Source organism: Urocitellus parryii, chromosome 1 (assembly GCF_045843805.1).
Source record: "Urocitellus parryii isolate mUroPar1 chromosome 1, mUroPar1.hap1, whole genome shotgun sequence".
NCBI lineage: Eukaryota > Metazoa > Chordata > Mammalia > Rodentia > Sciuridae > Urocitellus > Urocitellus parryii.
In genome coordinates this window covers 1,080,574-1,106,941 of record NC_135531.1, presented here as the reverse complement: position 1 = coordinate 1,106,941, position 26,368 = coordinate 1,080,574, and the positions used below count along the sequence as shown (strand labels likewise).

The following is a 26,368-nucleotide window of genomic DNA, read 5'->3' as shown; positions in this document are numbered from 1 at the left end:
AGAAATTGCCAAGTAAACAATTCACATTCTGCTAAAGTTGTCCCCTTATATATTAATCGTATTGGAACCAATTTTGCATGTTCAAACTAAACCATGGCCTGACTATACAACAGGAGATTCTTTGAATCAAATCTTTCTAAGCTGATGAAGCCATAGGATCTCAAACATTAGAAATTTTGCACATCTATTTATTGGTCATCATATAATATAATCTATCATTTTCATGTTACCTCCCATGAGATATGAGTAGCAATTCAACCCATTTAGATTAAGTCAAGTGCCAGTGTTGTCACATATCTTCTAAGTACTATACAAGCTGCAGAATATTTGTTACTTTTACATATTAAGAGTTAGGGATGACTTTGTTAGAAGTATTCCATTCACATCTCTCAAACTTAAGTAGTTAAATTTTTCAGAGTCAATCTAGTGTGTTCCAGTATTTGAACATATATTCCACAGGGCTCAGTGGGCCAGTAGCCAGTATTGTCAACTAAACTTTGGGGAGGGGTTTGATTCAAAGGTAGAGGGCTATGGGGTGTGACTCAATGTAGAGTGCTTGCCTAACGTGTGATGCCTTAGATTCAATCACTAGTACCAAGAAAGATTCTCATTTTTAATTGTATCCTTGGTTCCCTCACCCTTAATCCTATCATACCTGTGATGCCCCACCCTTTTTAATTCTATTCCTGATTTAGTACCTATGTTAGAGAAGCAGGCTAAGAACTGCAAAAATTTACCCAACCCCACTCCAATTCATATGACTACTGAAAAATCCTAATGAACAAGACTATCCCAAATATTTTTTGATTCTCCAGACCCAGTGCCTAACTGTGCCCCCCTCACTTTTAGAAAAATGGAAGGATAATCCACTTAAGACTCCTTTACTTTTTTTGAGAGGGAGAGGGGGATACTGGTGGACTTTACCACTGAGCCACATCCCAAGATCTTTTTAATTTTTGCTCAGAGCCTCACTAAATTGCTGAGGCTGGCTTTGAATTTGTAATCCTCCTGCCATGGCCTCCAGTAGTTGCTGGGATTATAGGCATGTGCCACCATGCCCAAGGTCCCCATTTTATTTTTTGATAGGATATCACTGAATTGTTGATGCTGATCTTCAATGGGACCCTATACCTCAGCCTCTGAATTCACTGGGATTAGAGGCCTGTGCCACTGAACCTGGCACAGGTCAGCCTTGAGTAAACCCTAGCAGCAAAACATGAAAAGTATGAGCAGACAGAAAATAAGTGAGCAAGCCTCTCATCCCTGAGCTAAGTTGGCCCAGTTCTTAAAGACATTTTATCTTTTAAGTCAGATTTCTGTATCTATTCTAGACAAAGCAAATTAATTAAGATATAAATCAGATCCTTTTCTTCCACAGCCAATCTGGCAATGACCAGAAAAGAACCAGTTTCTCACTGTCCACCAGATGGCACTGTTGGTCAGCAATGGCTTTTATAAAAGGAGGCACACTTCCCACTTTAAGGTGAAAATACCCTTAAAAAAAAAAAAAAAAAAAGCCAGGCACAGCAGCTTGTAAGACTGAGAATCACAAGTTCAAAGCCAGCCTCAGCAACCTAGTGAAACCCTATCTCTAAATAAAATACAAAATAGGGCTGAGGCTGCGGTTTAGTGGTTGAGTGTCCCTGAATCTGAAGCACTAAGATCCCAAATTCAAAGCCTAAATGACCCATCATCAGCCCTATTGTTACATCTTATTTGGAGACAGGGTCTCACTGAGTTGTTTAGCACCTCACCATTGCTGAGGCTGGCTTTGACTTAAATATTCTTCTTTCTCAGCCTCCCAAGCCACTGTGATTACAGGAATGTGCCACTGTGCCCGGAAGAAACTGATTATTTTCCAAATAACTTCCTCCTATTACATTTCTTTTAAACAAGATTTCCAGGTTGTATGGATTACCATGGTAATATGATCTAGATGAAAGTATTACTCCATACTATTGAGTTTTTCAAAGAAATGTTTTCTGAAAAAATGAAAATGAGAACTCGGTATCAGGTGTTAACACCCAGTTACTTATCTGGATTCAACAGGTAAGTCCAGGAGGACTGCCAAGCTTGATGCAAGCCTGTAATTCCAGTAGATCAGGAGGCAGAGGCAGGAGGATCAAGTTCCCAGGCCAGGCTCAGCAACTTAGCCAAGACTCTATTTTTAAAAGGGGTGGGGATGTGGCTCAGTGGTTCATCACCCAGAACGGAACAGTACAGTGAGAGACCACCACTAAGAAGAGACAAGACCCACCTTACTCATACAGAACAAATTATTTAGGGGAAGAAAGGTATTCTAAATCCCTTTAAGTGTCTCATACTAAACAGAAAAGATATAAGAACACCTAGTAATCCTACCCAGGAAATGTCCAGAGACAACCATGTAATAAAGAAAATAAGCATTATTTAAATCTACTCTGGAAGATATTCTGCTGCAAAGGAACCATCGCAGTCCTAATCAAAACACACATAAACCAGGTGCAGTGGCATGCGCCTGTAATCCCAACAACTCAGGAAGCTGAGAATTGCTTCAGGTCAGCCTGGGCAATTTGGCAAGACCCTGTCAAAGGGAAAAAACAATTATGAGGCTAGGTTTACAAAATCTGGGATGTTATAACACTGAGATAAACAAATCAAGTAGTATAACTTTTAAGATGGTTTCATCTGCAACACAATAAGACAGGAAAAATATGACTTTTGCATGATCTCTTCACCCTTCCTACTTAGGCTAGTTTCCTCATGGAACATGGGAGCCTAACCCTACCCACTGAGCCCAATGAATAAAGTCCTCACTCCCTCAGGAGGCAGTATGTGCCTCAGTCCCACAATTGCACACAGGAAGTCCATGCTTTAACATACCTAGTGATCTGCAAAGAAATGTTTTGTTTACATCCTCTTCTTCTCCAACCCCTTCTCCTAGAAAAAAGCACTCACTCACTGTGCTCCACTGGGTAAAGGTGCTACAAGAATGGCTGCAAGCTGCTTAGAGCAGCCCTGGGCACTTTCCAGGTGAGTTCCACCAAAGAAAGGCTTGGAACATTTAGCTCTTGGGGATTTTCACTTGATTTTGCCCAAAATTTCCTCAGGAAATTCTACACTCTCCTTCAACACCTTTAAAGGGGAAAGGGATTGCAAAACAACAGTGGAAAATCTTTAACACACCAAAATAATAATTTGATAGGATCTGCTTAAATTCCTATTCAAAGTTTACAATAGCCAGATGCCACAGTTCCTTGCTTTTCGACCACCAACCAGTCAACAAGGGTATAAAACACAATTACTTTATTGATTTCTTACAATCAAATATTGCCAACTAGCATTACTTCCACTTATGCATCATTAAAAACAAAGGATCATTCCTTAGTATTTTTAAGTGATGCATTATATAACAAAGTTAGAACTTAAAATGCACCCTGATTAATTATGTAAATTGCTATTTTTTTTAAAAAAAGCATAACAAATAATTTGGCTCCTTTCTTCATAAAATGGAAATTTAAATATTTCTCCTGATAGTCTTGAGGTCAGCATTATGTTATTAGTGCAAAATGTGGGTATTACAGTTTCATCTAGAAAAGTGTGTATCCTATACACCTTACCTAAACAAACAAAATGTGCATAACAAAATGCATACAGTCAATGCATGATAGAAAGCATGTTTCAAATATATGGCAGGCCCTCAGGCCACCATATTATTTAGGTTTTACATTATCATTTATGGCATTATAGATTAATTATACATAACACAATTTTATACATTTTAACTCTGAAGAAAATTAATTGGTGCTTGAGAAAATTATTCTAGGTAGCCATTTGGTTTGCATCGGGAGAAAGTGAACCTCCAAGAGTTTACTGTCTGCCAAGTGGGAACCATTAGCTCTAGTGGGTAGATCAGCTACTCAATATATTTCACAGTGACTGATTCTCACATCCTGGCAATGCTGCTCCTGCCAATCAGCCAGATGGTAAATCACATCTGGAATTACCCTTGTATGCAGTTTTCCCTTTTTTAATTTTTTCTTCTTTTCTGGATTAACTGTGTTGCTGTATTTCTTCAGATCTCTCTAAAAGCCTTCCATTTCAATTATTCATAAGTCCTTTCAGAAAATCCTCAGACAGCTCCATAAGTGGAAGTTGTGGAGATGGAAAATCCAAGGGAGGAAGATTGGGTATTGGAATATCCTTGGCTTTCGCAGTATTTGCTGCAAATTTGTGCCAGGTTGAAGAAGCTGTAGCAGTGTCTGAATGTAGTGGCAAGCTCCATAATGCTGACTTTTCTATAAAATCAGCATCCACATCCAGCTCCTTATCTACTGGACCTTTTACAAGTCTTGCTTTTTCAGCTTTTAGTGCTTTATTTTCTTTCCTTAATCTTTCATTCTCAGCCACAAGGAACTCCACATGCCTTTTCAAATCTGCAATTTTGGTTGCCTGTTTCTCAATAATTGTTTTATCATCCGTCGGGGCTTTGCTTCCAATACATGGCTGTGTTGGCTCACTCTTTTGCTGAAGTAAAAATAATAGTGTTTCTGAATTCCTGTCAAAGACTCCATGAATTTCAGAAAGATGTTACTCTGTACAAAGGCTGTATTTCTGAGAAAGAAGGGGACTCTGACACTCTGCATCATCAGCAGAGGGTTTGCGAGATGCCTGAAGTTGGGTAGCTACATCTTTGTCTGTGTTCTGAGCTTTTGATCGTTCTTCACACTTTGCCCTTTTCCACTTCTCCTGGATGAGGAGGGACTGTTTCATGTGGCTATCCCTTTTTAATTCCAATGATAAATGAGCCTATTTCACAAAAGGAAAATTAAAATTTGCAGAATTTAATATTGGAAGTCTTTTTACTGTTAATATATGCTATTCCAAGAGCCTTTCTGACTTAACACTTAAAATTTTTATACTGTTTGCAATTTAGTAAAGATTCAATAACAATATCAAAATAACATAAATTAGAGAATGGTGTATTTTGTTTTACTTAAGTGAAAGCACCATTCATTAAGTTAAAATCCTAATCTCAATAATTCAGACTTTTTCTGACTGTGCCTTACACTTCCTCCATCTGCAATGCCATGCCATTTGTAATCATCTTAGAATTGGAGAAATCCTTCCTTTTTAGAACTCAGTTCTATAGTACCCAAAATGAAAAGTCTTCCTGTTAACAGAGATTTAGAAAGCTCAATGCAGGCAGATACCAATAGCAGGTTCTATAGTATCAAAGACACAAAGTTAAGTATCCTATGATTCAGTGTTAAGAAGTAAGTGGGTTTTCCCTGCCACTGATATCCCTTTCAGAAATTATCTCCTTATTTCAATTAGACATATATGTACTAAGTACTTCCTAGGTACCTGATATTTTACAATCAAGAAATCAGAAGCCAGGTTTGGTGGCACATGTTTATAACCCCTGCTACTTAGGAGGCTAAGGCAGGAAAATCACAAATTCAAGGCTAGCCTGGGGAACTTACTAAGACCCTGTCTCAAAATTTAAAATAGGGCTGGTGATGTAGCTCAATGATAGAGCACCTGTCTAGCATGTATAATGCCCTGAATTCAACTCAGACCACTGTTAAAAAAAAGGTATTTAGATAAAGGTATTTTTTAAACCTCAACAAGCCTTCCCCTAGCATAAGAAATAAAGTCACTGGTGAAACATATTTTGAAGTTAAGAACTTTTTAACGTAAGGCAGGGGGCATAGTGGTACAAGAAGCCTGTAATTCCAACCATTTGGGAGGCTTAGGAAGATCAAAAGTTCAAAGCAAACTTGGGAAACTTAACCAGACCCTGGTCACAAAATAAAAATAAATAAAAAGGGGTGGAAGGATGTGGTCCACAGGTAGAGCATCCCCTAGGTTCAATCACCAGTACAGGGAGGAAGGAAGTCAAAAATAAAAAAAAAAGAATTGTCTAAGAATTCAAGAACAGACAAATGGGAGACTTCATATTTAAAAAATCTTCAACAAGCAGATTTATCCAATTGGATCCAGGCATGGTGGTGCACACCTGCAATCCCAGCAGCTCAGGAGCCTGAGGCAGGAGGACCACAGTTTCAAAGAGAGCCACAGCAACTTAGGGAGGCCACAACAACTTAGGAAGACCCGGTCTCTAAATAAAAAAATAAAAAGAGCTGGAGATACAGCTTAGTGGTTAAGCGCCCCTGGGTTCAATACCAGGCACTAAAACAAACAAACAGCCCCAAAATGGTCAAATATGAGCTACTAACAGGATGCAAGATTTGGCATGTCTAAAAGAACAGGAATGAGGTTGGGGGAGAAGGTTGTTATATCAACAGTTCACTTAGTTTTCACATTTTACACATTTTTAATATAGCACTTAAAGACCTACATTTGATCCCCCACCAAACAAAAACAGAAACCCTGCAGATTTTACAATTAAAGAACTTAAAAAGGGGTAAAATGCTTTTTTTTACACACAATTCAAGTCTCCATTAAAAAATCTTTTAAAAATTTTTCTGTAAACCTTAAGAACATGTCTTACCTGCTCAGTCTTGGTCAGCTTCATAGCATCAGAAAGATATGCTAGCCAAAAAAAGAGGAACATTAATATATGAGTATCATCCTATAACTACCAGGTAAAAGAAGTTTTAATACTTCTCATACAGAAAAAAAAAAAATGATCTTACAAGCAGTAATGCTATGATTAGGTTTTGGAGGGATTTTTTTTTTTTTGCTTCAATACTGGTGAATGATCCCAGTGACTAAACAAGGGTTAGAGCTCTCCCACTGAGCTACATCCATAGCCCTTTATACTTTGAGATAGAGTCTTGCTAAATTTCTGTGATTGGCCTAGAACTTGTGATACCCCTGCCTCAGCTTCCCCAGTCTCTGGGATTACAGGCATTTGATACCTTAACTGGCAGGTTCTATGCTTTAAAATCCCTATGGAAGGACTGGGGATGTGGCTGAGTGGTAGAGTACTTGCCTAGCAGGTGGAGACCTACATTTGATCCCCACCATCAAACAAAAACAGAAACCCTACAGATTTTACAATTAAAGAACAGAAGATTATTTCATTTGAAAAATAATGTTTAGGAAGGATTAAAAAGTAATAAGAACCAGGTAGGTATAGTAGTGTATACCTGTAATCCCAGAAACTCGGAAGGCTGAGGCAGGAGGATTGGAAGTCTGAGGCAAGCCTGGACAACTTAGACTTTGTCTCAAAAAATATAAAAATAGCTGGAGATATTGCTCAGTGGTAAAGCACACCTGGCTGGGTTCAATTCCCAGTACTTAAAAAAAAAAAATTAACAAGAACCTGTTAGGTACTTAGTCCAAAATAACTCCCATTTTGAAAATTAGCACCTGGCAATGAAGCATGACCTTCCTTTTAGGCCCACCCCCAAAGACTCCCTAACTACTAAAACTATAGCAATGGTACCAAATAACAATCACAGTGTTTTTTTAACTACTCGCTTGTACCTGACTATATATTTAAAAGAGATTTTTTTCCAGCAGGCTGCAGCACCTTACAGAAGGGCAGTCTAGTAAATATTCTCTGTCAATAAACCTTTGCTTAAACTAAGATGTATGTCCCATGGATATTTGCCCCAGCTACCCTAAAAAAACTTTCAGACCAGGTGCAATGACAAGCACCTATAATCCCAGCAGCTCTGGAAGCTGATGCAGGAGGATCTGAAGTCCACAGCCAACTTCATCAACTTAGCAAGGCCCTGTCTCTAATAATAAAAAAGGGGCTAGGGATGTTGCTCAGTGGTTAAGTACCCTGAGTTCAATCCCAGGTACCAAAAACAACAATAACCACAACTCTCTGATCTCAGGATCAAACTCTGGGTAACTTAATTTGAAGTAAATCCTTACTTTTCCTCTTTTAGTAAATTGTAGGAGTCTGCTATGGTTTGAATCTTAAATGCCCCAGGAAGCAAGCACAAGTGTTGAAGGTTTGTTCCCCAGCTATTGGCACCATGGGAAGGTATTGGAATCTGTAAGGGGTAGGGCTTAGTTAAAGGAAATTGGGTGACTCAGGGTTTGACGTGAAAGGCATATGTGTCCCCATCCCCTTTCCCTCTCTGCTTTCCATTACCATGAAGTGAGCAGCTTTCTACCACATATTTCACCATGATGTTCTACCTTGCCACAGGCCTCAAAACAACAGGGCAAATAAAACATGAACTGAAACCATGAACCCATGAAACCTTTCCTCCTTTCAAGTTGAATCTCTCAGTTATGAAAATCTACAACAGAAATTTGGTAATAAAAAGCAGCAAGGTCTTTGCTATCACTATACCTGATAGTGGCTGAGAAATCTTTTAAATTGAGATGGAGGAGGTGTCATGGATTAGAGATGTTGACTACAGAAAGCTTGTAATGTTGTAAACAGAGCTTAAAGTGCAATTCTGGTAGGAACTCAGAAGACCAGAATGCTGATAAGAATGTGTAAACTAAAGGCCAAGCTCATGAGGTTTCAAACAGAAATAAGGACCCTATTGAGAACTGGACTAGAAGCCATTCATGTTACATTCTGGAAAAGAACTAGTATTCATTTTATGTATGCTAAGATTCTGTGAGGCTGAATTTGAAAGAGATGGACTAGTTAACTTGGTGGAGGAAATTTCAAGGCAGTGGTCTCTGTGTGTGTAGCTTTCAATTAATATACCATTGAGAATGGAAACAAAAAATAGAAAAGAGAGATTTGAAAAACTTTAGTTTAGACAGAAAAGTAGAACTTTTAAAGTTGTGGCCAAGTAAGGTACCACTGCTAAAGAGATCAATGCCATTAAAAAGAAGCTAAGGACTTTGCACCTCAGGAATCAGCAAGACCCATCATAGACTCAAAGACTTCTATTTGATAAGAGAGCCCTGATGAGCCCTAGTCCCACAGAGCCAGGGAATTGTTTTCCTTGTGTTCATCTTTCAAAGGAATCAGAGTCTGCCATAGCTGTTGTTGAAGCAGGCCATCTACTGCTCCAGCTGGTAGCAGACTTTGTCATCCATACAATGGTGCTTTTGCAAACATGAATACAGGAGTTATTATATGGGATCCTGGGGGATCCCATCAAGACTTTAATCAGCATATGGCAGTCAAAGCCCCTGCCAAGTAGCCCCTGAGAAGGCAATGTGTGAAGCTGTGAGAGTGAAGCTAAAGATGCAACGGAGACCCCAGTAAGTCAGATATGCCAGGAATGTAGAATGCCTGCCAAGGGAAGTCACAGGCAGAGAGTAGAGCCAGCCAAAGTGAGTGGCCACATGCACTACATTTGGAAAAGCCAGGAACAGGGCTGCCTAAACCCTTTGGAGTTCACATCATATCACTGTGTCCCAAAAGCAGCACATGAAGCTACAGAACTCAGTATTTGCCCTGCTGGGTTTCCACCTTTATTTGGTCAAATCCCTTTCTTCTTTCTGTGGTCCTATTCCTCACATTTGGAATGGGAATGTCTATCCTATGCCACTGAATATTACAAGTATATAACTTGTTAAATATTCCAGTGGCTCACAACCAAGTTTGCCTTGAGTCTCAGAGTAGACTTTGGATTTGGACATTTGAGTAATAAAGAAACTGTTAAGACTTTGGAGACTCTTTAAGATAGAATAAATGCATTTTGTTTCAGGAGATGGACATAAGCTTCTGGGGGCCAGCAGCAGAATGTTATGGTTTAGAACTTGAATGCCCCCTTGAAGGCTCATTTGTTGATGGTTTGATCCCCAACTGACAGCATTATGGGGAGGGAGGTAACCAACTCTGTGGAAGGGGATGTGTAACAGAAGAAAGTTAGGCCATGGAAGGCATGACCTTGAAGGGGATACTGGCCACATCTCCTTCCTCTCCCTCTGCTTCTCAAGGCCATGAGATGAGCAGTTTTCTTCACTACACTCCCTACCATTAAGTTCTTCCTCCCTACCATTAATTTTGAGACAGGGCCTTGTTAATTTACCTAGGGCTTTCCTCAGTTGATGAGGCTGGATTTGAATTTGCAATCCTCAACTCAGCCACCCAAGTCACGTGACACAAAAAAAGATGGGTCTGAATGACCATGGACTGAAACCTCTGAAATTGTTAAGAAAAAAAATAACTTTTTCTCCTTCTACATTGATTTTCTCAGGAATTTTGACAATGTCAAAAACAACACAAAGAACTAATCATAAGTTCTATAAATATTCAAACTCATGGTACATTTTGAGGTTTATAATATCAATCTGTTTTTCATTTTGTGCTTCTATGGATTTCTTCATTTACTTATTTTTACTTACATTCTGTATTTCATTGTTTCTCTGTGAGACATTTTAAATATGTTTTTGAACAAGATGGGGTATAAATAACATTAATAATGGATCTATTTCTTATATTTTGTTTACTATAAACCTTTTGGTATGCCTCATTCCTATATTATGTCTCTTTTCGCCCTTCTGCAGATACAAGACACTGCTTTCTGCCTGATCTTTATTTGTATTTTAATGATTTTCCAATTTCATGCTTAGAAGTGTCTGCTAGGTTCTACCATTCCTAAGAAGCAAATTAATTAGGCGTTCCTTGTTCAAAGAAAATTAGGTGATTATAGTTTTGATCGAGCCTTGCATGCCAGATTTACATTTTTCTTCACTTTGTTCTCGTCTTTTGTTCCTGTATTAATTTTGCATACCTTGGGTATTTTTCTTCATTATACATTTAAATCTGTTGAGATGTTTTATCTGCTCTGCAACTGTTCAGATACATTGTGGATGAATTTTCTTAGTTTTTACCATCTACCTGCATAAATTTTTTCTCCTTGTCTGAACTACACTTTGCTTTATCCACTCCTTTTTTTTTTTTTTTTTTTTTTTTTTGGTACCAGGTATCAAAGCAAAGGGCACTTAACTAGTGAATCACATTCCCAGCTCTTATTTTTATTTTATTTAGAGAAAAGGCCTTGCTGAGTTGCTTAGGGCCTCACTTTTGCTGAGGCTGACTTTGAACTCACAATCCTCCTATCTCAGCCTCATGAGCTGCTGGAATTACAGCAGTATGCCACAGCATCAGCTGTTTTATCTACTTTCTTATCAAATAGAATAGCTTTTGCAAAACTCAAGAAATGCCTCCCTTTGTAGAGCCTGAAAACAGTATATAGGTGCATACCTATAATTCCACCAGCTAGGGAGGCTGAGGCAGGAGAATCAGGAGTTCTAAGTTAGCCTCAGCATTTTAGTATAAGGCCCTAAGAAATTCTGTGAAACCCTGTTTCAATTTAAACAATGGCTAAGGATGTAATCAAGTGCCCCTAGGTTAAGTCCTAAGAAATAAATAAATAAATAAATAAATAAATCTCACAACTGGGAATTGGGGCAGAGGCCACATGTGGTATAAGATATTGAAATCTGGGGCACTTAACCATTGAGCCACATCCCCAGCTTTTTAATTTTTAATTTTGATACAGGGCCTTGGTAATTTACCTAGGGCCTTCCTCAGTTGCTGAAGCTAGATTTGAATTTGCAATCCTCAGCTCAGCCACCCAAGTCACTGGGAATACAAGCATGTGCCACATGCCTGTTTTCTATTTGAAATTTTTAAAGGTTATTTTAGAAGGATAAAAAAAAAAACTTTCAATCTGATTGCATGGTCATAGATTTCCTTCACAAATTCAAAACAGGAACAAATGCTCACCAAGAGAAATTTGGTAAAAGAATAGGCATCTCAGGAAAAAAAGAAAACTAACAATTCTGATTAAACTGCTTCCTCCAAATAGGAAACAAGGCAAATATTTAAAGTAGACATTAAGAAATGATGGGGACAGGAACTAAGAAAATCTGAAGAACCTACTACTTCTTCCAGCAATTCATGGTAGTGCATGCCTATAATCCCAGAGACTGGGGAGGCTGAGGCAGGAGGCTCACAAGCTCAAAGCCAGCCCCAGCAACTTAGTGAGGCCCTAAGCAACTCAGGGAGACTCTGGCTCAAAATATAAAAAGGGATGGGGATATGGCTCAGTGGTTCATAGGCAACTTCAATCCCAGGTATCAAAATAAACAAAAAAACCTATTGTGAATAAGTCAATTTAGAATACAGTGAGCTCATTCCAACACATCAATTTTGCAACTCTAATACATGGCTATTTTTTAAATATTTTTTAATTTTAGGTGGACACAATACCTTTATTTTACTTATTTATTTTAATGTGGTGCCAAGGATCAAACCCGGTGCCTCACACATGCCAGAAGAGTGTGCTACCACCAGGCCATAAAACCAAGTCTAAACTCCAAATCAGCCCAGTTGGATTTACTAATCACATTAAGTTCTATCTCCATGATTTAAAGCTAATGATTTAACAAGCTATCATCTTTTCTAACCTAAGAATGTCACAGATTTTAGACCAGGTCAGGGTGATATTTGAAGCCCTACAGCAGTTTCAATTATTCAAATAAAAGATTAAGAGGAATGCAAGTTTTTTCCCTTTATTTATTCAGTTAGCTGGAATCTTTGGTTTTGTTGTTGTTGTTTTGGTACTGGGAAGTGAACCCAGAAGCATCTCAACCACTGAGCTACATCCCCAGTGCTTTCTTAATTTTTATTTTGAGACAGGGTTGAAGTTGCATAGGGCCTTGCCATGTTGCTGAGGCTGGCCAGGAACTTGCAACCCTCCTCCCTCAGTCTACCAAATTGCTGGGATTATGGATGTGTGCTTATGGAACTCATATGTAACATGACTTAAATAGTTAAACAATATGTTGCTTTTGAAATGACTAAAATTTAATAATTCAATGGATAACAAAATATAGTTTAGGAAAGATTTAACAATACTGAATTCATAAGAGTTAATATTGTACAAAACCCCCATAAAACTCACCATAAAATATACAGATTTATGTGGTACCTGCCATGTGCCCATCTTGAAGCACAAATGTCAAGTATTTGAAATTCAGACTCCTTTAAACAATATTTACTATGAATTGGCAGACTTTTTGCAATTGGCTCATAAGTCTTTAGGAACATGGCTGTGTATAAGAACTATATACCAAGGTGCCATTTATGCCATCTTCATGTTTCAGACAGAAGACTGGTTTAGGAGAAGCTGGGAAATCCATCATATTTGAAAAATACTCTTAAGCTAATTTTCTGGGTGATCAGCAGAATAATATGCAGGACAACAAACACTACTGTTGTGATTTCCATTCTAAATAAAGTGGTCAGAGATACTGGGAAAAACAAATTGCTCTTCATTTTTACAATCAATATTTCTTAAAAAGACAACTTACCCGCAGCCTTCTTGTGACAAGAAATAGCCTCTTCATATTTCCCTGCAGCTAATAAACCGTCTGCTCGTCTGCTCTGCTGATAAGCCTAGAAGACAAACATCTATAAATTACTATTAAGTACAAAACATGACTTTAGGGTAGGGAGAGGGAGCATGGAATGAATAGACAAACTCTAGATAGGTCAGAGGGGTTGGAGGGGAAGGGAGGGGGCATGGGGTTACAAATGATGGTGGAATGTGGTGGTCATTATTATCCAAAGTACGTGTACGAAGAAACAAACTGATGTGAATATACTTTGTATACAACCAGAGATATGAAAAATTGTGCTCTATATGTGTAACAAAAACTATAATGCATTCTGTTGTCATATATAAATAAAAAATAATAATTTAAAAAAAGCTATTATCAGAGAACCACTTATCATATGGTAAAATTTAACTTTTATTATTATCAGTTCATTCTTCCATTTCAACATAAAGCTGCTATTTGTCTCAGAAATGAGAAGTCTGTACTGGGCATGGTGGTATTTGCCTATAATCCTTGCTCCTCAGGAGGCTGAGGTAGGAGAATAACAAGCTCAAGGTCAGCCTCAGAAACTTAATGAGATGCTATTTCAAAAAATAAATAAATAAAAGGAACTGGGGATGTAGTTCAGTGCTAAAGTACCACTGGGTTCAATTACTGGTACCATTTAAAAAATTGAAGAAAAAATGTTTGCACTTGAGGCACTATGAAACCAATACCTAGTATTAAAGTGACTTTTTTTTAAATCAGATACAACTCACCAAAAGAACAAAGGGAAACTACAAAATTCTATAAGCAAATGACTTAAGGATCCCCACATTTAAAGGTAAACAGATTAAATAAGCAATACTGGCCTTTTATTTATCTATATATTTTCATGGTACTAGGGATCAAACCCAGAAGCACTTTACCTCTGAGCCACATCTCCCAGTCCTTTTAAAGTTCTATGTCAGGGCCTTGCTAATTTGTTTTAGGACCTCAGTAAGTTGTGATCCTCTGGTCTATGCCTCCTAAATTACTGAGATTATAGGCATGTGCCATCATGTCTGGCTATTGTATGAATTTTAACCACAGAGTCAGACTAAGCAAAAAATATGTTTAAAACACATAAATGTTTTCAGGTAACTAGAAATGGCAGGCTCTGGGGAAAGAGAATATACATAATGAAGAAAACCAGTAAATACAAGAAGTTATGATTAACATTATTTTTCTAATGAATATATTCTAATATTATTGTTAAGGCTTTTCCTTGAAACCCCACAGATCATCATAACTAGGAGTAGCACAGTGTAGACCTATCCCTCCCAAGAATCAGGGGCTCTGTTATCAAATTCTTGCTCTCCCACTGAAACAGTTAATTTATTCCAACCTTCAGGGCCCATTTGCTGACCTATAAAATGATGGATTTGGACTAGATCCATGGTCCTGAAGTTTTAAATGGAATTCAAATCATAAGAACTAGGTGAAGATGTAAATTCTGGGTCATTAGGTTTGGAATAAGGCTTAAGATTTTACAAAGGTATATAGCTAGTTTTATAGCTGCTGGCTCAGACACATTTTAAGAGGCAAAAACAAGATGGTATTTGAGATCACTGCACTCTAGTACTGTCTCTATGATCTTTGTGCCTTTGGGGACTCCAATCACTTTCTCCCTTGTGCTATGGATATTTGTGTGCCTCCATAATTAAACTTCAAGCTCTGATGACAAAATAAATGGTTACTTGAATTTCTGAACAAGAACAAAAAGTTCCCAATAGGTGAAGTCAGGACTTCTTAGCTCTTCCATCTTCCCTAAAACTTCCCCATGGAAAAATCTAATCTCCAACTCTGCCCATTCAGAATTTACCTCTCACTATAGTCTCAGATATAAAATTTTCTAATAAACACACTCATCAATTTAAGTTATTTCAAACCACAGCAAATTCCTTTTTTTAACGTATAGTTACTATTAAATTCTTATTAAACATCTACCAAGTGCAGACAGGGTAGAGCTGACGTTCCAACTCTCAGTTCAAACACTTTTATAAACACATGAATTTGGCTTTAACTATCTGTTTCAATTTTCTTATCTATAAAATGAGAGTTATTGTGAAAATTAAACTAATTATCACCCCCTAAATGGTTTGTTATACTAAGTACCATGATAGAAAATGAAAGTGGAGTTTTTTGTTTTTTTTATCACCAAGAGGTTGACAATGAACAGTGGGACACACCTGTAATCCCAGTGACTTGGTAGGCTGAGACAGGAGGGGCACAAGTTTAGGATCAGCCTCCAAAATTTAGAGAGGCCCTAAGCAATTTAAGAGAATCCTGTTTCAAAACTGGGCGGGCGGGTAGTTAAAAAATGCTGTGAAGAGGAGGGTCATCAGAAAAGGGAGACATCCCTGATGCTTCTGAGGGAAGCCACGTGGTCAAGCAAGGCCTGGACCCATCCTTGCGCAAATGGCACTAGCAGAACTGAGAAGCTGCTGTGAAGTTCCCGAGGACTCCCAGGAGGCTCAGCTGACTGTTAACAATAGGTAGAAACAGAAGTCAGTTTGACTTGCTTCATCTTAAACACTTAGCAAAGACAGTCAAAGCCAAAGCACAGCTGTTCCTGGACATCTTAAATGATAATAATAAATAGACTGGAGGCTACAAAAGAGATTCTTAGACAGAAATGCCTGATAACTGTCAAAGGGACTGTTAGAGTAGTTTTAGTCTAAGGCCTTTATTTCTAACCAACGCAGGTAGGCTTGATGTTTGCCAGTATGGTTATCCAGCCCTGAGTAGCAGAATTAAAGATTTCTCTATTAGACACAGAGGTCAGTAAAAGGATTTTGCAGGATCAGATGGCATTAAATTATTAGACTATATCTTAAGGGAAAAGACATCTGTAAACCTAAATGTTAGTTGTTGTGTTGACATCCCTGACATTTTTGACAATGTGACAAATTCCTTAAAGAATTACATGCTCAGAAGCCATGTCCTCAGCAACATTGTCGTGGAAACAGTATCTTAACTCCTAGTTCCTGGTACTGCCTGATAGAAAACATTGTTGATCTTTGTCTTGGCCATTATACTCATTGGCATATTTCTGTGCTGTGGCATTTCTTGCTGCATCAATCTGGTTCCAGTACTAATGAATTCTTGTTTCTCTTATAGACCACCTATCGCCCTCCAGCCTATTACTTCTCAATTGGACTTTTAGCATGGACCACTCGATAGACCCGATATTTTTAAGGGGGACTCCAAACTGCTTGCCCCACACCGTCCCTTTTCAGTCTGAAGAAGCCAGAAAGATCATCTTCGTCCCCCTTCCTCACAGCAGTAAGGAGTTCCCAAATTAGAGGGGGGGAATGAAGCCAGATTTAAAGTTAGGTAGTCAGTGTAGTTAGATAAATTGGGGTCTAATACCGAGTGAAATCTAAAATGGAGGCCATGCTAAAAATGATTCCAGGAAACACAGGACAACTCGTGGTAATCGGAAGGCAGTATGCTCCACTGACAGAGATGAAAAATGAGACTCCCCAATAATTATGATTCATTACTTTTAAGATTAAAAGTAGTCAGAAAAAAGGAGTGGGGAATGAAAGGGTAAAGTTTCTAAGCTGGAAAGCTTGAATATAAAAGATTAGATATTATTAAGTTCCTCTGTTACACCCAGATTCCTGAGATAGTTAAGACAACACCCTACTGGCCATTTAGCCTAGGGCCCTGTGCAGTTCCTCACAGGGCCTGGACCAATCAGTTTGAATGTGTAACCCGCTTACGAATGACCAATCAACCCCCGCCCAATCTGTTCCCACCAATGAATGTGCCAATCACGTTTCAGAGTTGTTGTTCAATTTCCCTGAGCCTCATGATGATTTGTTCTGATGTATGCAAAGCCTCCCGCACTCCCCCAAAAGTGTACTTAAGCTCTGTTTGAACCTCTGCTCGGGGCTCTGAGCTGCTCTCCCTTCTTGAGTGGGCACAGAGTCCCAGTGCGCTGGAATGGATCCCCAATAAATCCCCTTTTGCCAATTGCATGGAGTAAGTCTCTTGTGTGGTCTCTCCCTCCCACGTTCTGCCGGACCCCCCCCCCCCTTACAATCTATCTCAGGAATAAAGTAATTCAGATTTGGGGAGTTGGATCCAGAAGATCTAAGAAATCTCCCAAATTAACAAGTGAATTATGACCCCTATTAGGACACATCTAGAATGTACCCTTTGGATCACCTTCAAAAATCCTGTGTTCCCACTGATTGGTAGAATCACAGACTCTGGAGACAGAAGTTCCCTGTGTTTTTACTTTTCTAACAAAGCAATAAAATTTATTTTTCCTCAAAAACCATGTCTCATTATTGTGTTGGCAACAGGGGCAAGAAGCAAATTTTTGGTAACAGAAGAATGCCAAAGTTGAAGCAGCCTCAATAATTTAGGGAGACCTTCAACAACTTAGTGAGACCTAGTCTCCAAATTTAAAAAAAATGAAAATAAAAAGGTCTGGGGATGCAGCTTAGTGGTAAAGCACCCCTGGGTTCAATCCCCAGTACTGGAGGTTTGGGGGGGTAGGGGGAGGAGAGTGAGAAAGAGAGCGCCCAAGAACTTCTAGAATGCAGGAAACACCCATGAACATTTGACATGCAAAACAGGAAACACTTTGGCAACCCATCCATGCCCTTGACCCAGGTCCTTGCCTGCAAAAAGTAACAGGACACAAGGAAAATAAGCTAGTGCTAGAAAAACTGGTGTGAAATTGTGTAACAGCTCTGTCTTCAGCCCTTAGCTATTGCAACCAATGGGTTGCTGTTTCTCCCTCTGAAAATGCCTTGCATTCTCCCTTGGATATCTATCTGCTTTCCTAAATAAATTTGTGTCTCTGATTGGCGTGCACTGATTTTTTTTTTTTTTCATTCTTGTATGCCAAGAACACCACTTGTCCTGAGTCAAGTTTCCCTCTCTGGGACCTCCTCTAATGACAGAGCCCCTCTTTTTCTTTTAGGTTCCAAGAATCAACTTAGACCATTATTAATATTGAACAGATCCTGCCCAGAAGCTATTTGTAAGTGTTCTTCTCTGCCACTTTAACCTTTCAAAATGTGCTCCATTGTAACAGTGGTCCATATTGTGCTTTGAACATAACCCTGACTGCTGTCGCACTGTAACATATTTGTAGAACAGACCTGTTTCTGTCTCTTCCTCTCTCCCAGCCCCTCCCTAATCTCTACTCCCTAATCCCTAATCCCAAAGGAAACAAGATTACCTTTCTTCCCCATGCTAGGCAGAGTTATCTGTCCCTGAGCACACACCTACCTTAAGAATGAAATAATTCAGACTTTGGGAATGGCTTCAGATCTCAGAAATTACTATCTTCAAAATTAACAAGTGAATTACAACTCCTACAGAGTGAGTGTCTTTGCTTCACTTTTCTTTATATTGGAATTGCAAGGGCTTTGCCTGAGTTTCCCAGTAAAACAAATCACATTTGGGTCTTCATCTTCTCCCTCTCCTTTCTTTTTTATTTTGTTATAACATTGCTGATAGTGATTTTATGATCCAATTTTTTTTCTGAATAACATTGTTATTGGCCAAAAGATAGCCCTAGTGTCCTGTAATTGCCAGGTTGCCCATGAGTGGAAGGGGTTCCTGGTGTTGGCTGACGTGGGTGGGCATGGCCAACATATGTGCTCTGTTCTTTCCAGAAAGACCCCTGATCCCCCTCAGGGAGGCTCCCCTACCTCTACAGAATGACTTGGCCCATTCCTTGCAGCTGTATAACAGGGGTTCCATTGATGCTTTGACTATATCCCTTCTGGCTTTGAAACTTACAAAAATTTTTTTTTCCTAAACTTTTCCCGGATTTTCTCTAATGTTTTTCTTAACCTCCTCCTGATCTTCTCTCTGATCTTCTCCTCCCTGATCTTTTCCCTAACCTACTCCTCCCTGATCTTCTCTTTTATCTTTCCTTTAACTTTTCCCTGATCTTCTCTGATCCTCTTTTCCCTAAACTTCCTTCCTCATTTTCTCCCTGATCATGTTTTTTCCTGATCTTCACTGATCTTCTTTTTCCTAACATTCTCCACCCTGATCTTATTCTCCCTGATCTTCTCTTTCCTGATCACTCCTTCATAATCTCATTTTCTCTGAATTATCTCTATAAAAGCCCTTGTTTCTGAAAATGGGCAGAATCACAGTCTTTGTGACAGGAGTTCCCTGTGTTTTTCTTTTACTAGCAAGGAAATAAATCAGCTTTTTCCTTTTTCTCAAAATTGTGCCCTTGTTATTGGGTCAGCATCAGGGACAAGGACTGAGCTTTTTGGCAACTGTTGAAGTTGGGATTAGATATGTACAGAAAGAATTATACCCTCTATGGATGAGCATGTTTCCTGGTTATGATCCCCTGCCCTTTCTGTTCTGCCTCCCTCTGGGTTTTTCTGAAAGTATGAAATCCAGCATCTTCACCCTGATCAGGCCCAGCTGAGGAAAGTTTTGCTGCAGTCTGGCTGCAGCAAAATAACCAGGGGGTGACGAGCATTGTGTACGTTGATACAGCAAGAGTGGGAGCCATTTATTGTAGGACAACAGAGGTATTTATACATTCCTCACAGCTTATCTAATTAACATAAACTCGATACAGCAGTCAACCAATAAGGAATCTCCACACTTAATGGTTTGCTGGCGTTACTTCACAAACCACTCCCTCTGGCAAAATGCCAGGCGCCATCCCGACTTGTTTACAGACTCTAACAAGTTCAATGTGGCAGCTTCCAGGTTTAAGCTGGTGTACTTCTACCTCTTAACCCAGCAGTGTCTGTGAGTCCAGGTCCAATGTAACTGCTGCAGGATGCCTGCAGTAGGTGACTCAGAGTGTTGGACTGGGGTGGAATTTTCCCTTCCTACAGTGCACTGAATGGGGAAGTGTGGGGCGCGAGAAAGACATACTGCTGAGTTCTGTCTGGCATTACTCCCTTGTGTAAAATGGGGCAACTGGTTGGTGAGGCAGGCTCTGCTTAGGTTTGGTTATAACGTGAACCTGAAGGATAACCAGTATTCCATTGAATTATTTGAGAAAAAAGAAGTAATATAATTTTATTTTTGTCTCCTGGAAAATAAATATGTTTTTATTTAAAAATTTTATATATATATTCCTTGAAAGCCATTATACATGTAATGTATTTAACAGATGTAACTTCAGAATAATACTTTTCTGTGGTATTTTGTACTCTGATTAAATGAAAAATCTTTCTGACATCTAGAAACCAATTTTCTCAAACTTTATCATTTTTAATTTTTTTGAATGTACCTCCTCTTTCCTCCTAGGCCCCAAATTTCCACTGTGTTGACAAGTATAGCTCTAGCTTTATGCTATCATGTATCTGTATACTGTCATGGTACACATATACTATAATTTCTACAGGTCTATGCTGCTTGGAGAGGAGTACTTCATATATACATAAACAGTTTTCATGAGGAAATAACAGCAATTTCTACTCCATCTTTACTTCATGAGAATTTGTTGTGTTTCCTCATCAATATTCTGTATTCTTTTGGTTGTTGTTGTTTCTTACTGGAAATTTCAATCAGGGGCACACAGAGATTGGGTCACACATAATTGCTTACAGTGTTGCTAAATTTCAGAGGCTAGTTTTGAACTCAGGATTATCTTGCCTTAGCCTCCCAATCCAATGGGATTAGAAGTGTGTGCCATGAAAACTTGTTCCATTTTATTTTTATATTGAAATATATATTACTTCTGAAAATAATTTATTCTTGATATTAAGAAAGCATAGAATATCATTTTTCCCACAAATGACCCCCTTTTTTTTAGAAAAGATATCATTTATTTTTTTTTATTTTTTTGGAAAAGATGTCAGTAGTACCAGATGTATACTTTATTGTCTTCTAAATGGAAAGTTTATTATTATTATTATTATTAAGCTATGTATGAGTTACAAAAGTTTATCTGTTCATATTATAAGGTATATACTCTTTTCTATGGCTTCATAGCATACTTCAGTGTGTATCAAAATGACCTGTTGGGGGTTGTGAGGGAAGAGGAGGGTTCATGGTGTTAGAAATGATGGTGGAGGGCTGGGATTTTGGTTTAGTGGTAGAGTGCTCACTTAGCACGGGTGTGACTTGGGTTCAATTCTCAGCACCACATAAAAATAAAGGCATTGTGTTGTGTCCATCTACAAGAAAAGATTCTCTCTCTCTCTCTCTCTCTCTCTCTCTCTTTTTAAAAAAACTTTATTAAAAAATAAATGATGGTGGAATATGATGTATATTATTATATAAAGTACATGTATAAAGAAGTGAATTCATGTAAATATACTTTGTATAAAACCAGAGAAATGAAAAATTGTGCTCTATATGTTTAATAAGAATTGTAATGAATTCTGCTGTCATATATAATTAAAAAATAATTAAAAATGAAAAATAAATGATGGCATTGTTATAATTGTAAATAAATACTACTCCTTTTAAAAATTGTGAAAAAAAGGTTTGTTGGTCAGTGATAAACTTTATAAAGTATAAAATGTATCCTGAATATTTGGTAATACATAAACCCAGACTTAGGTATTTATAGTGTTTCAGCAAAATTAAAAAAAATACTGTAGAGATCATTTCTTTCAACATATGCTAATAATTATATGAGATGCATTTTATACATATACATATATACTACCATTATATATAATTAATAAATGATTACTACATCTCACATTACCACATTTATTTTGAATTAATTTGTCTTTTGAAAGCACCAATGTATGACACTCATTGGATATATATACTTGGTGTGTCTTCAAATTTGTCACTTTATGTATTATGTTCTTTTCTTTACTCTCCTTTTTATAGAATTTCTTTTTCTAAATTATTGAGATTAGTGAATTTTAGACACTTCAGTTTAACAGTGCAGTCTGTAGATTTTCTTTTTAACCTCAGGTAAAATACATCCCCCTTTTTATAGGCTTATTGTTATGCAAATGACTTCTAAAAACCTGCATATATAACACCCTAACCTGACTTTACTCTGGACTATTGATATCTGAGTGGAGGGGATCTCAAAGTGATCCATGGAAAAGGCAGGATTGGGATGGGTCAGGATGTGAGATTGGTGGATGCTGAGTATGTAGTAGTGAGTATTCATGAAAAAGTACTGGTGGAGTAGATAGGGTTGGGAGAAAAAAAGTGTTGTGAGGGAAAGAGGGAAAGAATGATAAGCTCAAGGGTTCAGATTTGAAAAGTCTAGTGGTGGATCAATAGTAGCATGAGGGTAAGGGGTGGTTTCTTTGGAGGCAGAAACCAGGTAGAAGCAAAAGAAGAAGGTAACTCTGTCACAGTCCCCAAAAGAAAGAATCAGATGAATGGATTATGTGTTTATTTCTTCCAACATTGGACTAGAATTGATAATTCACAGAGTATGTTTCAGTAGGTAGTATAAAACCATTTTCGAGTAGCTTTACAAATTTGTGTGGCCACAATCAACATTTGACAATTCCAGTCACATTAAATCTTTGTACTTTTTCATCTGTTTTATTTATTTACTTATTATTTATTTATTTATTCATTCATTTCATTTTTTTTATTCACTTTTGCTTTATTGTTATTGTGTATATACTCCTGGTAAATATTCAATGATACATACGCGCACACACACACACACACACACACACACACAATGGTATATATATATATATATATATATATATATATATATATATATATATATATATAATGCTAACTTCTATAAGATTATATTCTGAAACATTAAAGTCAGTCAGCCTCAGCAACTTAGTGAGGCTGTAAAAAAATCAGCAAAACCCTTTTTCTTTATAGAATATCTTATAAAAGGCTGAGAGTGTTTCTTAGCAATAAAGCATATCTGATTTCAATTTGTAATATGAGAGAGAGAAAGAGAGAGAGAGAGAGAGAGAGAGAGAGAGAGAGAGAGAGAGACCTTACAAAAATTAGAAAAGTAACTAGTGACACTCTTAGTGTCAAGAATGTAAATAATTTAAAAGTAATAGTGAGCTAGTTGGAAAACACATCTAGGTTATTAACTGCTGCTTTGAAAAATTAGTCTGCTCTCCAACATATAAAAGTGAGAGAGGAATTATTTATTAAGTTTTGTATAAGAAAAAAGAGGAGTTTTGACACAGTTTTTAGTTGACCCAGACTGGGTCAAATTTAGTGGGTGATTAGGGTTCTGCTAAGATGATAGATCTTTGAGTAATTTGGAATAATATGATTTTATCTAGTCTTCAAAAACAAAGATTAAAGTCTAATATAAATCAGGCTAGGCCAAGGAAAAAAACATTTAAATGAAAAGTAAATGTATGAATAAACACATAAAACAATATTTAAGAAAAAGTTAACATTCAGAATATTTATTCAATTATATTATCACCAGTAATGTAAAAACAATGACAACTAATGAAAAAATGAATTAATAAAGGAACAAATAAATAATGGAACTAATTAATTAATTAATTAATTAATAACAAGTGCAAAGATGTAATGTGACTGGAATTGTCAAAGTCAGCTTGTAGCCATGACAAAGTGTAAATTTACATCGAAATGGTGTTTTACTACTTACTGAGACATACCCTATGAACTATAAATTCCACTCCTAGGTGGGAAGAGTTGAACACAGAACAAATTTACCTGGCTCTCTTACTTGGGAACTGTGCAAAAAAATTACCTTTTTCTTTTCCCCAAAATTTTATTACTGCTTCCAATAACACTACCCCTCTATATTCATACCATCATTGTAGACTTGTAGCAAATTAACTCCTCTACTGCTCAAGTTTTCCTGTTTTTATTGCTTTTTCTCCCTACTCCCATATAGTCCACCAATACTTACTTTGTAATGCAAAACCTACATACTCAGTAAACTCCAGTCTTACATCTTACTATATCCATTTCCTGCCTTGTATATGACAACTTTGAGATCCCCTGCATCAAGACATCAATAGTCCAAAGTGATAAGACATGGGGGTAAAATATGCAGAATATTAGAGGTCAGTTACACAACAAGAAAGCTATACAAAGTGGGCTTCATTTAAGGGTTAGGGTTAGGAATCTGGGTGTAACAGAGGAACTTAATAATACCTAATCTTTTACATTCAAGCTTTCCAGCTTAGAAACTTTACACTTTCAATAATAATAATAATAATAATAATAATAATAATGTGACATGGGGATGATTTCAGGGTTGTGAAGCATAGCTATAATATAAGTTACTTGAAAAGCCATCGCGAAAAATTTTATACACTGTCTGAAGACATATATGTATAAATTATATATAAAAAGTGTTTATGAGTTTTGTAGTGAGGGTGCACAAGTCAAATACACAGTCTTTTTTTTTTCTTGAATATTTTTTGTTGTAGATGGTCATAACACCATTAGTAGTTTGTTTGTTGGTTGGTTTTTCAATGTGGTGCTGGGTGTTCAACCCAGTACCTCCTGAGTGCTTGGGAAGCACTCTACCACTGATCCATAACCCTAGTGCTCAAAGTCCATTACTAATTTATTTATTTTTATTTTTCCGGGAGTGTATGTGTGTAGTGCAGGGGATTGAATCCATGGCCTTATTTAAGCAAAACAAGCACTCAACTAAATAAGCTATATTCTCAGCCCTGATCTGTAGTCTTTTAACAATGACAATGGAGCAGCCTGTCATTCAGACTTTGATTCTGTGCCCACTTAGCTCAGGTTGGAGGCAGTGCCTGAAGCCTTGACCAGTCTCTTAGGTGAGAACTGTCCAATACTCAGGCAGCTGGAGATGAGGGGGCGAGCTTCCACAATCTTCTGTTCTTTTGGTGTCTGGAGCCCGCCATTCTTTCAATCTTTTTGTAGGCTTTCTGTCCTGGATCAGGAGCCCAGTTTTCTGTTGTAAAGGTACGGCGAAACATCGGAGGGAGAGACCACCCAAGAGACTGACTCCATGCAATTGGCAAAAGGGGATATTTATTGGGATCCATTCCAGCGCGCTGGGACTCTGTGCTCACTCAAGAAGGGAGAGCAGCCCAGAGCCCCAAGCACAGGTTCAAACAGAGCTTAAGTACACTTTTTGGGGAGGGCAAGAGGCTTTGCATACATCAGAACAAATCATCATGAGGCACGGGAAAATTGAACAACAACTCTGAGACGTGATTGGCACATTCATTGGTGGGAACAGATCGGGCGGGGGTGATTGGTCATTTGTAAGCGGGGTACACATTCAAACTGATTGGTTCGGGCCCTGTGACAAACTGCACAGGGCCCTAGGCTAAATGGCTAGTAGGGTGTTGTCTTAACTATCTCAGGAATCTGGGTGTAACAGAGGAACTCAATAGTACCTAATCTTTTACATTTTAATTCAAGCCTTCCAGCTTAGAAACTTTACCCTTTCATTCCAAGACCCTAGCCCAGTTAGCCCAGTTACCTAAGGCCAAGATGTGAAATCAAGATATGGGCTGGTCATAAACAGGCTCAGGCACCGGATGTGCTTTCCATATAACCGGTTGAGAAAGGACAGAGCACCCACATCCTGAGGCATGAATGAATGAATAAACAGGAACAGAAAGAATAGAATGCAGACCTGTGGTTTTTGGAATGCAGACCTGTACCCCCTAGGTGGCCTATATGCTAGATTTAAACAAACCAATAAGAAACCTGTTGCTTCCCGCGTCCCAAACCTGTCCCAAACCCTATAAAAATCTCTGTATCCCCAAGCCCGGTGTGCCAGTTCACCAAAGCTCCGGCTGAGGTTCTGCTGGGCACCCGCAGGCGCCTGTGTCTCAATAAACCACCTTGTGCTTTTGCAGCCAGTGTTTCATGTGATTCTCCTTGGACAGGGAAACGGGGAGTCTTTCATAAACGGGGTGTCTTTCATTGGAGGTCCCACCGAGATAAAAGGACCCCCTCCCCGTCCGGATCCCTGCCCGAGGACCACCGGCATCACTGGGAGGTAAGCTGGCCAGCTCATGTCGTGTCTGTTGTGTGGTCTGGTGTCACTTCTATGTCTGTAATGTTTGTAACTCTTGACTGATACTTTGTTTCTATGTGCTGCATCTGTATGATTACGCTTAGTCGCTCTGTATTCTGGGCAGCTTGAGAAGGAGTTGACAACTCAGACTTCTCCCCTGCCACCCCGAGAGATGTCCCAGGGATTTTTGTAGGCAACTGT

General features: G+C 38.2%; 1 pseudogene; it reads right to left on the bottom strand.

The window, feature by feature from the left end:
* Positions 1 to 4,080: 4,080 nt before the first annotated feature.
* On the bottom strand, positions 4,081 to 13,282 carry LOC144255371 (nuclear receptor-binding factor 2-like; annotated as a pseudogene).
* Between the last annotated feature and the right edge of the window lie 13,086 nt (positions 13,283 to 26,368).